The sequence below is a fragment of the Lotus japonicus genome, chromosome 4 (assembly GCF_012489685.1).
Source record: "Lotus japonicus ecotype B-129 chromosome 4, LjGifu_v1.2".
Taxonomy (NCBI): Eukaryota; Viridiplantae; Streptophyta; class Magnoliopsida; order Fabales; family Fabaceae; genus Lotus; species Lotus japonicus.
The window spans coordinates 40944931-40956617 of NC_080044.1; the positions used below are offsets into that span (position 1 = coordinate 40944931).

An 11687-nucleotide genomic window follows, 5' to 3' on the forward strand; every position below is an offset into this window, starting at 1 on the left:
TGAAATCGCGGGAAAATGAATATTTCGCGATTCCGATTTTTGCAGCACGTTCATCTATGAATTCTAAGCGAGATTCTGGCGACAGAATTCTAGAACTCAAAACAAGTCTCTTGAATTTGAAGAAAACGATCCAAAAGCCGTGAGTTAAATTGCCCCGAAAAACTACTTTTTGCTGTGAAAGTCGGATGACAAAACTTCGTTCTGAAGAAAGATTGGAAACGTCGAAACAAAACTGGCAACGCAGATGGACACTTCGTTAGAAGCTCCGAATAGAAAAAGTCTTCATTCAGCGTTTGAATTTAGAGTTTTTAGAGAATGGATTTTAGCGTAGTCAGACTTCCGAGAAATGAAACCTATCGTGCGTACAGTCCAGAGTTCCGAAATGAAACGCTGGTCGAGGGAAAAATAAAGAGAACTTCTTATTTTTCCAAGGATTTACAATTTCGCTTAAACAATGCTTTAAGAGCGAAATTAGCCTATTCTGGACACTCTCGCCACAAGGCGGGTGTGCAGACGACTCGCACTAACTCCTAAAACGACTATGGTACTATCTTCAAGCAATTCCTGAACTTTCTTCTTCATTAAACTTTCCCAAACAGCAAACTCCTGTCACGCTTACACCAATCCTACGCGTGAGTCGGAAAAATAATTATTTAATCCAGTTCTGAAATATGGGTCTTACATGTTACAACTTCACTTGCAACCTGCAAAGTGACTAACAATACAATGACTTAGCTATCACTAAGATTCACTCTCTTAGTCTTCTCAAGGATCTAACCAACCTTGGTCTTCTTAAGGAAAAAACAAACAACTGTTTGAGAGTTTGGGTTTACAAAGAATTGCTTCTCAGAAAGCTAAAGTAAACACAATAAGAACGATTTGAAGAAAGATTGCTAATAGAATATTTGAATATTGATTGAGCTTGAACGAAGTTTCTTTCTTAGGCGGCATCTTTCATCTTCAGCCTCTTTATATACTCCAAGGATTAGGGTTTAGACGTTGCATTGAATGCTACCGTTGGAGGGCAGATATGGGATTCCCAGGTTCTGCTGTGGCTGAATAAGTTAGGTAAGGTCGTCAGGAATAGTACAGTTGCTTTTGTACTTGGATAGCGACTTGACCTTTAACCTAGATGACTTTTGATCAGAGCGACGCTTCATGTTGGAACTTGTGAAGCTTGGTGATCAGTTAGAGGGAAGCTTGGATCCTCTGACCTTTGTAACTTCTGCTTCTGGACTCAGAGGAGAAGTACTTGGTCTTCAGAGCCAGCTTACTCTTGGACTTCAGAGTGTTCACTTCTCAGCTTCTAGACTGTTAGAACTTCTGGACCTTCAGAGCCTCTGGACCTTCAATGCTTCTGGACCTTCAGAGCTTCTGGACCTTCAGAATATCTGGTCTTCAGAACTTCAAGTGATCTGAATCCATATCAGAGCTTAACTATCTTCAGATCTTCTGAAGCTTATTCTAATGTTCAGCTTGAACATAGTGAGTGCGAAAGCGTTGCGTTGCGTAGTTTTTCTTGATCTTACAATTAATGATGGAGGTTCTCCTGTGAAATCTTCTTCTGATGTTGTGCCCAATGTTGAGACATATGTGTCTTAGGAAATTTCTGATCAAGAAAATCCTGGAAAGGATTCCACTTCTCTTGAAGATTCAGACAATGCTACCCAGCCTGATGTCTCTGTGTCGTCCTCTTCGAAGGATGCTGATCCAAAGAATGTAAATTCTGAGGATACCAATACTGAAGAGCCAATCCAGGCTCCAGCCCCTGTTCAGGACATCTCTGATGATGATTCTGATGATGTTCTTCTGACTAAGATCATTCCTGCTAGCGTTGCTGCTAGGATGAAAAAAAAAAAGAAGGGTCTCTACTCCTGAAGTCACTCCTACTCCACCAAAGAGATCCAAATCCTCTCCTGAAGCGAGTGTGAAGGGTAAGGGAAAAGCAAAAGGTTGTCAAGACTCCCAATGAGAAGAAGAAAAGGAAGACTCCAGTTCATGTTGAAGACTCTGAGTCAGATGCTGAAGCCGATGTCCAGGACATTCGACCTTCTGAGAAAAAGAAATACTCTGGTAAGCGAATTCCTCAAAATGTTCCTGCTGTTCCCATTGATAGAGTATCTTTTCACTTAGAAGAGAGTGTTCATAAGTGGAAGTTTGTTTGCAAGAGGAGAATGGCCAAGGAAAGGGAAGTTGGCCCTGATGTTCTTGAATGCAAAGATGTTATTGATCTGATTGAAAAGGCTGGTCTGATGAAGACAATTCAGCATGTTGGAAGGTGCTATGAGAAGCTTGTGAGAGAATTCTTGGTGAATCTCTCTGTTGATGTTGGACTTCCTGAGTGTGATGAATTCAGGAAAGTCTTTGTGACGGCTGAATGTGTTGTGTTCTCACCTGCTGTAATCAATCAAGCACTTGGAAGGAGTGCTATTGAGTTTGCTGATGAAGAAGTGTCCATGGATGCTATTGCCAAGGAGCTTACTGCTGGTCATGTGAAGAAGTGGTCTCACAAGAAATTGTTATCCACTGGGGATCTCAGTGTGAAATATGCAATTCTCAACAGGATTGGTGCTGTGAATTGGGTTCCTACTCAGCATACCTCTGGTGTTTCTGTTACCCTTGCCAAATTGATCTATAGGATTGGCAAGTCTATTGCCTTTGATTTTGGTGCTTTTGTTTTTTAGCAGACATTGAAGCATGTTGATACTTGTGCTGTGAAGCTGCCTATTTCATTTCTCTCACTACTTAATGAGATCATTCTCAAGCAGCGTCCTCAGATACTCAGGGCTGATGAAGTGGCTATGTCTCGTGGAGTTCCAATCACCTAGGATCAACGCTTGTTTATGGAGCCACATGTCCTAGACATTGCCATGCCAACCAGCAGGACATCTGCCCCTCCTGTGCCTGAATCTAGCACTCAGGCTATCATTGCTACTAAGTGTTATGTTCTAACTATGCTAGTTGTTGGTATGGATGCATCTTTTGAGGGGGAGTTATGCTTAAGGGGGAGAATTGATTCTCTATTTTTATCCTCTCTTGTATGTGTGTTGTTTTAGACAAAATTTGACAAAGGGGGAGATTGTTGGTACATGTTGTCTTGCATTTTGTCAAAACAACCAATTGTCGAAGCAGATGCAGTGGCATCTGATTCTGTGAAGCTAGGGCATCAGTCCTCAGCTTGATTTTCTGTTGTGGGTGTAAGATCAAGTTTTGATCTAGTAGTACAACTCTATGTTTTGATGATTACATGTTAACTATTGTGTATGAACAATTATGGTACTCTAACGTTGTTTTCTGAGTGTTCTAATGACAGGCTATGACTCTGGTCTTATTTCACATAAGTCAGAAGCACAATGCTCAAAGAGTAACCTCCGCAACGCTTTCGCACTTACTATGTTCAATCTGAACAGTAGATTAAGCTTCAGAAAATCTGAAGATAGTAAAGCTCTGATATGGATTCAGTTCACTAGAAGCTCTGAAGGATCAGAAGTTCTGAAGGTCCAGGAGCTCTGAAGGTCCAGAAGCTGAGTAGTGATGATTCTGAAGTCCAAGAGTAAGCTGGCTCTAAAGACCAAGTACTTCTCCTCTGAGTCCAGAAGCAGAAGGTACAAAGGTCAGAGGATCCAAGCTTCCTTCTGACTCTGATCACCAAGCTTCACAAGTTCCAATATGAAGCGTAGCTCTGATCAGAAGTCAACTAGGATAAAGGTTATGTCACTATCCAAAGTACAAAAGCAATTGTACCATTCCTGACGACCTTACCTAACTTATTCAGCCACAGCAGAACCTGGAAAACCCAGATCTGCCCTCCAACGGTAGCATTCCATGCAAACTTCCAAACCTAATTCCTTGGAGTATATAAAGAGGCTGAAGATGAAAGATGCCGCCTAAGAAAGCTCACGCGATATTCATTTATTTCTCTTAAGCAATCTTTCTTCATATTGTACCTATTGTGTTTACTATTAGCTTTCTGAGAAGCATTTCCTTGTAAACCAAAAACTTTCAAACGGTTGTTTGTTTTTCCTTAAGGAGACCAAGGTTGGTCGGATCCTTGAGAAGACTAAGAGAGTGAATCTTAGTGATAGCTAAGTCAGTGTATTGTTAGCCACTTTGCAGGTTGCAAGTGCAGTTGTAACAAACTCTGATTAGTGGATTGCCTTCATTCTAAGAAGGAAGAAATTACCTTAACGGGTGGAGTTGGATTAGCTTGAGGGATTTATCAAGTGAACCAGGATAAAATCATTGTGTGCTTTCCTCAACTCTTATCTTAGCATATTTATCTATGGTGTTTGAAGAGATTTGTTAAAATCTCAAGTGAAAAAGGTTTTAGATTGAAAACGCTATTCAACCCCCCCCCCCTCTTTCTATCGTTTTTCATACCTTCAGTGGGCCCTTTGACCATTATTTGAAGATATGTTTTCCGTGTTACTTGAGGGTCAAGTAGTTATTCCTGAAGGCTTTTATTTATGGGTTGTTATTTGTTGAAACATCTTTTCTTGTGCAATAAGTAACAAGATCTGTCAAGATTACGTTTTGAATTGTTGTTGTTGCAATCTGTTACTTCAGCCCATGCTAACCCTAGATCCCATGCTGCCGCTGCTGAAGTCTATAAAAGGATGAAGACCTAAAACTTGAAGATGATCCAAGCTATAGAGAGAGATCAAGTGTTTTAGGATTTGTGATTGTGCTATGTCCTTTGTTAGTTGTGAATCATCTTTGCTCACTGATTCTATAAAGCAAAGAAGGGTTATGTGTGTTTGATTACTTTCAAACTCTGATTGTTGATTGTGTTTGCATTGCTTTGGTAATTTCATAGTTTTATAAGGTCTATAATGGTGTTTTAGTAGAGTTTAGGGGTCTAGTTTAATTCCTAGTTCATTTTATACTTTTGTACAATTTAACCTTTGAGTTTCTTGGTTTTGTTCCTAGTCTTTCTATGCAAGCAATCAGGTTGTAACAGCCGGAGGAAGAAGGCCAAGGGGTTTAAAGGCTTGATGGAGGCATTAAAGTGTGTTAAAGTTGAAGTTTAAGAGGTTTTCAGGCGAGCTAGGCCGCTCAAGCGCTCCACATGGGCGCCTGAGCGCCAGGATGGCAGATACTTTTTGTGCCAGGATTTGGTGCTGGCGCTCGAGCGCCCAGCACTGGCGCTTGAGCGCCCAGCACACAAAAAACTCGCCCATTTTGCCTATAAATAGGATTTTTGTCATTTCTCTTGGAACCTTTTGTCATTTTATCATATTTCAATAAGTTAGAAGAGAGGGTTTGAGTTCTAGAGCTTGAGGAGCTTCCTCCAAGTCCTATGATCCAGGTTTTGTCTTTCTTTTCTTGTATGGATTCCATAGCCATGCTTGGCTAAAAACCCCTTTGTTTTGGGTTTTTTGTAAGACTTTGGATGTTTTAGCTTTTAATTCCTCTCCTATTCGTAATATTCTGAGTAAACCCTTGAATCTCACTTCTTTGCTTAATTTTTCAAGCTTGAATGCATGCTAGCTTCTTACTTTTCTATAATCATAACGATAGTTTGTTATAGAATTAGGACTTGTTGTGAGATTACTCCTTCTATACTTGCTGCTAGGAATAGAGGAAGAGTTGGGGTTGGTTGGCCTGAATTGTATGCTTATTGCTTCTATCAAATGTTTAGGTTATCAAGGAATTGAACCTATCTTCTGGTTAGAAAGGGTTTTCTTTACGAGACATCGATAGATGACTATCTAGGCTAGAACTTCAAGGAGAGACTCAAGATTTATTGGATAGGAAGGTTTGCTAAAACTGAATTAGTTGAACAAGAACCCAAGGCAATCTCATTTCTGAATTTCAATCGCTTTACTACTCGTTCATTTATCTTTACATAATCAAGAAACAACCAATCTTAAAAATTGAATTTTACTCGTTTTTTAACCTTGAACTTGACTCTTAAACTGAATTCACATTCCAATTCCCTATAGTTCGATAAATTAAAACCCGGAGATATCTGTACACTTGCAGATTGACCAACAAGTTTTTGGCGCCGTTGCCGGTGAATTGTTTGTGGTTTTTGGTTTAAGTTTTTAGTTTGTGGTTTTATTTTTTGTTTTTAGCTTTGTCTAGAATTGGTGCTACTAATCTTTCTCTGTTTGAGTGTCACACTTTCAGGTTGCTCTCGAGAGAGACACCGCCATGGGTGGCCATATGACGGAGGAGGAGATGCAAGCCCATATCGAGGCAAGAATCCAAGAGGGGATCACCCTCCGATTATGTGAACAAGAATCCAAGAATGCCAACCGGTCTCTTCGGGAACTCACTTCGGCTACCATGAGTTATGACTATCCCTGGAGCATTGCCTTTCCTGAGGGAGTGGGAAACTTTAAGTTGAGACCGACATTCATCAACTTGGTTAGCCAAAACCAATATGGTGGAGGTACTTTGGAAGATCCACATGCTCACATGGAGAGGTTCATCCGGAATTGCAACACTTATCGGGTGAACAATGTTCCGGCGGATGCAATTCGGTTGAGCTTGTTTCCATTTTATTTGAAGGACACCGCTGAGGAATGGCTGAATTCTCAACCTCAAGGGAGCTTCACTACTTGGGAAGACTTAGCGGAAAAGTTCACAACAAGGTTCTTCCCAAGAGCCCTTTTGAGGAAATTGAAAAAAGACATCATGAATTTTGTGCAACCCACTGAAGAAAATCTCTATGAAGCTTGGGAGCGCTTCAAGAAGCTCTTGAGGAAATGTCCTCAACACAATCTCACCCAAGCTGAATTGGTTGCAACATTTTATGATGGTCTACAATACTCTTGGAGGTTTGGCCTAGATGCGGCTTCAAATGGCGAGTTCGATGCTCTTCCCCCACAAGCGGGGTATGACTTAATAGAAAAGATGGCAGCGAGAGCCATGAACTCTGAAAATGATCGCCAAACCCGAAGGAGTAAGCTTGAAGTGGAAGCTTACGACAAGCTCTTGGCCTCCAACAAGCAACTCTCCGAACGAATTGCGGAGATTCAAAATCACATAAAGGCGACCAATTTGGTCGGTGCTACAGCAGCCAAAGTGGAGTGTGTGGCTATTGGAGGGCCCAATGTTAGTGAATTTTGCACCATTACTAGTCAGGGTTTCCGAGGTCAAAGCTCTGCACTTTCTCAACAAGTCCAAGAGCAAGTTGGTGAAAATGATGGTGGCAAGAAGAGCTTAGAGGAGCTATTGGAGAGTTGCATCAACCGCATGAATAACAACCATAAGAACCAAGAGGCGGCTATCAAGAACTTGGAGAACCAACTTGGCCAGTTAGCCAAGCAAATGGCCGAGATACCTCAAGGTAAGTTTTCTCCCGATTCTTTAATTTTGTCTAAACAAGAAAATTTTGCTGTTGTTACCACTAGGAGTGGGAGAGTGTTACACGAGTCAAAAAAACAAGATGAGGGAGAGAAAAATGAGAAAGTACAGAAAGAATATGAGGGTGCTACGGAGAAGAGAGTGAGTGAACCTGTGAAAGCTAGAGTTGTGAACACTCCTTCTCCTGAACTTAGTAAGATTCCATTCCCCAAGGCTTTGGTTAAGAAAAATCTAGATAAACAGTTTTCTAAGTTTTTGGAAGTTTTTAAGAAACTCCACATCAATATTCCTTTTTCTGAAGCCTTGGAGCAAATGCCTATCTATGCTAAGTTCATGAAGGACATTTTAAGTAAGAGAAGGAAGTTGAGTGAGGTTGATGAAACTATCATGATGACCGAGGAGTGTAGTGCCATTTTGCAAAAAAAATGCCTAAGAAGAGAAGGGATCCTGGGAGTTTTACTATCCCAGTGGAGATTGAGGGGTTGACTGTTGTTGAAGCCTTGTGTGATTTGGGAGCGAGCATCAACTTGATGCCGCTTAGCATGTTTAGAAGGCTGAACTTAGGAGAGGTCACCTCGACCATGCTCTCCTTACAAATGGCGGACCGATCCCTAAAAACACCTTATGGGATCATTGAAGATGTGATGGTTAAGGTTGATAAGTACGTGTTCCTAGTTGATTTTGTGGTGCTGGACATGGAGGAGGATGCGAAGATTCCTCTCATTCTTGGCCGACCCTTCTTAGCCACTGGCAGGGCTAAGATCGATGTTGATAAGGGTCAGCTCATTCTCAGAGTAGGTGAGGACAAGGTAAGATTTTCGATTTTCAATCCTAATTTGCAAACTAACCTTAATGATGGTTTTGTTTGTGATATGATCAAAAGCTTGTCCAGGTCTTCAAAGGAGATCCCCAAGTTAAGTGAAAAAGATGTTGAGCTTAATCAAGCTCTCATCAAGCTTGTTAGTGAAAACAGGTATGGGGGGTCTAAATAGAAGAATTTCCAAGACCACATGGCCCGATTCACTCAAGCTAGTCACCTTGTAAATATGGAAGGTGTGACTAGTGATGAGTTCATGATTAAGCTCTTCCCTCACTCCTTGAAGGGGGGAGCAAGGATTTGGTACGATGGTTTAGATGATACCCTCTCTTGGGAGGAGTTGTTCCAAAAGTTTTGTGCAAGGTTCCTACCTTGTACATGTGCAGAAAAGATTGATGGTAAGGAATTCCCTTCCTAACACCAAAGGAAGGAGATTCCACCTAGGACTATAACGTAGGGCTGCTTGGGAGACAACCCAAGTCTTGTTTTACTTTGCTTGTTTGTTTGTTGCATTTTGCAGGGAATGAGAGCTTGAATTCTGGAGTAGGAGGTGTATCTAAGGCCTCCATGGTAATTGGTAAAGGAGGTCGACTCTTTCCCTTAGTTTAGCTCATGCATTTTTGCATATTTTTCTTTTGTAGCTTTTATTTTTCTTTTATTCATGCATTGTTTTGTTAGAGTCGTTTTTGGGTCTTTACTTCTCTATACTCACATGTTTTTGCCCTTAGTTATGCTCTCTAGCTTGTGCTGGTTTTGGAAAATGTTTTTGTGAATACTTGTGTTGTCATTTGGGGATGAGTGATTGCATGCTTTGGGGAAGAGAGGAGGAGACTTCGGTCTTCCGAGTGTTTCTTAAGGATAGAGTTGGTGTGAGTCCTTAAGGGTCCATTTTTGACCCTTCACCATAAAATTACCCTGGAGGATCCTGACTCACTCGTACTTCTTGGTTCTGTATTGATTTCACACTTTGCATGCTTTGTGATACTTGCACAATTCTTGAGACTTGTAGGTTTTTGAGCTTCAGAGTTTGTTGGCTTGAACATTTGTCCCTAGTTGTCTCTTTTGAGCCTATTGAAGATTTCTTTGTTAGCTAAATGATTAGGGATGGATGATAGGTTGGATTTTGGGGAGTGTTGGTCCTTGCATTGTGTTGGAGCTAGTAATTAAAGTTGGAAATTGTCTCTTGCCCCATATGAAAAAAAAAAGAAGAAAAAGAAAAAGAAAAAAAGACTCCTAATCAAGTTGGAGTTGCAAAAAGGAAAAAATAGAAGAAAAGAAAGTTGAAAAAGAGGGGTCAAGAGACTTGTGCGAAAAAATGTTCGTTGTTGAAAGCTTCAGGGGGGTACTAATAGGACCACACTCAATTTGTTTTGAAGCCTAGTCTTCCTTAGGGACCAACCACCTTGTACTTCACCAAGCCACACATTTCACCTCTTGTGAAGTCTCTTTGAATTTGTGCATGTTTGATCTTTGTTGCTTTTGAGTGAATGAAATCCAGAACCTATGAACTGCTTGTGTGCTCAGTGCACTAAATGTATATCTCATCCTAGGAATTTTAGATCTATATGTTTTTCATAATGGACTCTACACTCTTCTTTGTTTGAAAGTGGCATGAAGTGGATTGTTGTGTCTTTCTTTTGGAACCAGCTGTAGTTTCAATATCCCCCGGTTTTTGTGATAAGTATTCTGGTGAGAGCACTTGTTTCGGGAGCATTTCTTGCGCTTGAGGGCAAGCGAGTTGTTCTTTACGCTCGAGGGCGAGCTGTCGTTGAGTAAAGTGGTGTGATGACCCTAGTTTAGTAGTGTTTTTAGGGTCGTTCCGTTGTGGGTTTTGAGTCTTTTAAGAGTCTCATGTAGTGTTTCATGCATTCTCATGCATTTTTATCTTTATTAGTCCTTTTGCATTGCTTTGGTAATTTCATAGTTTTATAAGGTCTTTAATGGTATCTTAGTAGAGTTTAGGGGTCTAGTTTAATTCCTAGTTCATTTTATACTTTTGTGCATGATAACCCGGGTGTTTAAGTTATTTTTCTAGTTTATTTTTATGCATTTTGATATATTATTTAGGCTATTTTAGTCAATCTGGGTCACATTAGGATTATTTCATGCATTTTATTATTTTTATGTGTTTTTACTATTTTTCTATAATTTTTATGTTTTTATTTATATTTTATTAGGATTTTCGGATTAATAATGGGGAGCTGATATGGCGCTGATGGTCCACAGAAATTACCATGCACACAAAGGAAATCTGACGGCTGCTGTTTCCAACCCAGCCATGTGGCGTGATCAGAAGAGAGTTTCACGATAGGGCTGTAGTCCGCGAAGCGCTGGAATACACCCCTTTAAGCTCCGGCTAATGAAGTTGTGACCCGTGGCAGAGTTGTTGGGCAAGCTTTTTATTCACGTGAAAGAAACAAAACGGATTGGGATTGAATTTTTTATTAGAAACGTACAGATTGGATTTGAAAGGGAATATATATTGGAGTATCAATTCAGAATAGGGTACGCAGACCATAAGGGAGAACGAGAACGACAGCAGTACTGGAACGTGAAGAGGAAGAATTTTGGTTCTCTATTTGATTATTTCTATAGGTTTTCTTCTTTCTCTGGTGATTGCTCTATGACCATGTCAGGCTAAGTTTCCTTAGTGTTAGGGTGATTGATCTAGTTTTCTTTCAAGCTATGTTTTGAACCAAGTTTCAGTTATGATTATGATTTATATTTTAGTTCTTGAATTTCTCCTCTATGTTAATTGATACTTTCTATTGCAATAGTTTGTCATACTATTTTCTATGCAATTGGAAAATTTGTAGAATTTAGGGATTTGGGGAGAAGTTGAGCAAGGGTCTGTGCACCTTAGGAATAAGGGTAACGAATTGCTTGTGTTTGCCTGAAATTGAATTGAACTGCATCTCTAATTAATTAGGATTAGGTACTAAGGAATTAGCTATCACTAATTAATTGGAAGGGACATTTATGCAAGGAATTGATAAGTGGACATCTAGGTTTAGCACCTTGATAATCTATTGAATTCATAATTATAACTGTTTGGGGAGATACATAGGGAGAGGGTTAACGAAATCAGGATCCCTAGCGCGTTTTTAAATTGAATTCATTTCAACAGTGTTATTTGCTTTCTTTAATTTTACTGCAGTTAAGTTACTTACGAAAAATCAATCATCTCTTTATTTGTATTTTTATTTTTACGTCCTATCATTCTAAGTTTAGTTAATTTAGAGTATAAACTACGCAATCCTTGTGGTTCGATCTTTTTATTACTTCGAGCAATCTGTACACTTGCAGATTCGCTATCAAGTTTTTGGCGCCGTTGCCGGGGATTGTGTTTAGTTTATTTTCTAATTTTTCTGAATCTTTTTGTTAGGATTTTTACTTTAATTCTCTTGTGCGGGTATTACTAACTTCTGTTTGTTAGTGCATGCGAGGTACAGTCAGTCTTGAATCTTTGTTGTTTGATCAAGAAATTGAAAGAACTTGTCGATCCAATCGTGCACGGCAAAGGAAGAAGAAGAGTCAAGCCAAAGCAACCGCTGCA

General features: G+C 40.0%; 1 non-coding gene across 1 annotated transcript; it reads right to left on the reverse strand.

The window, feature by feature from the left end:
• Positions 1 to 6624: 6624 nt before the first annotated feature.
• On the reverse strand, positions 6625 to 6731 carry LOC130716454 (small nucleolar RNA R71). The gene has a single exon (XR_009012066.1). It is a non-coding gene; the product is annotated as a small nucleolar RNA R71 (small nucleolar RNA).
• Positions 6732 to 11687: the final 4956 nt, after the last annotated feature.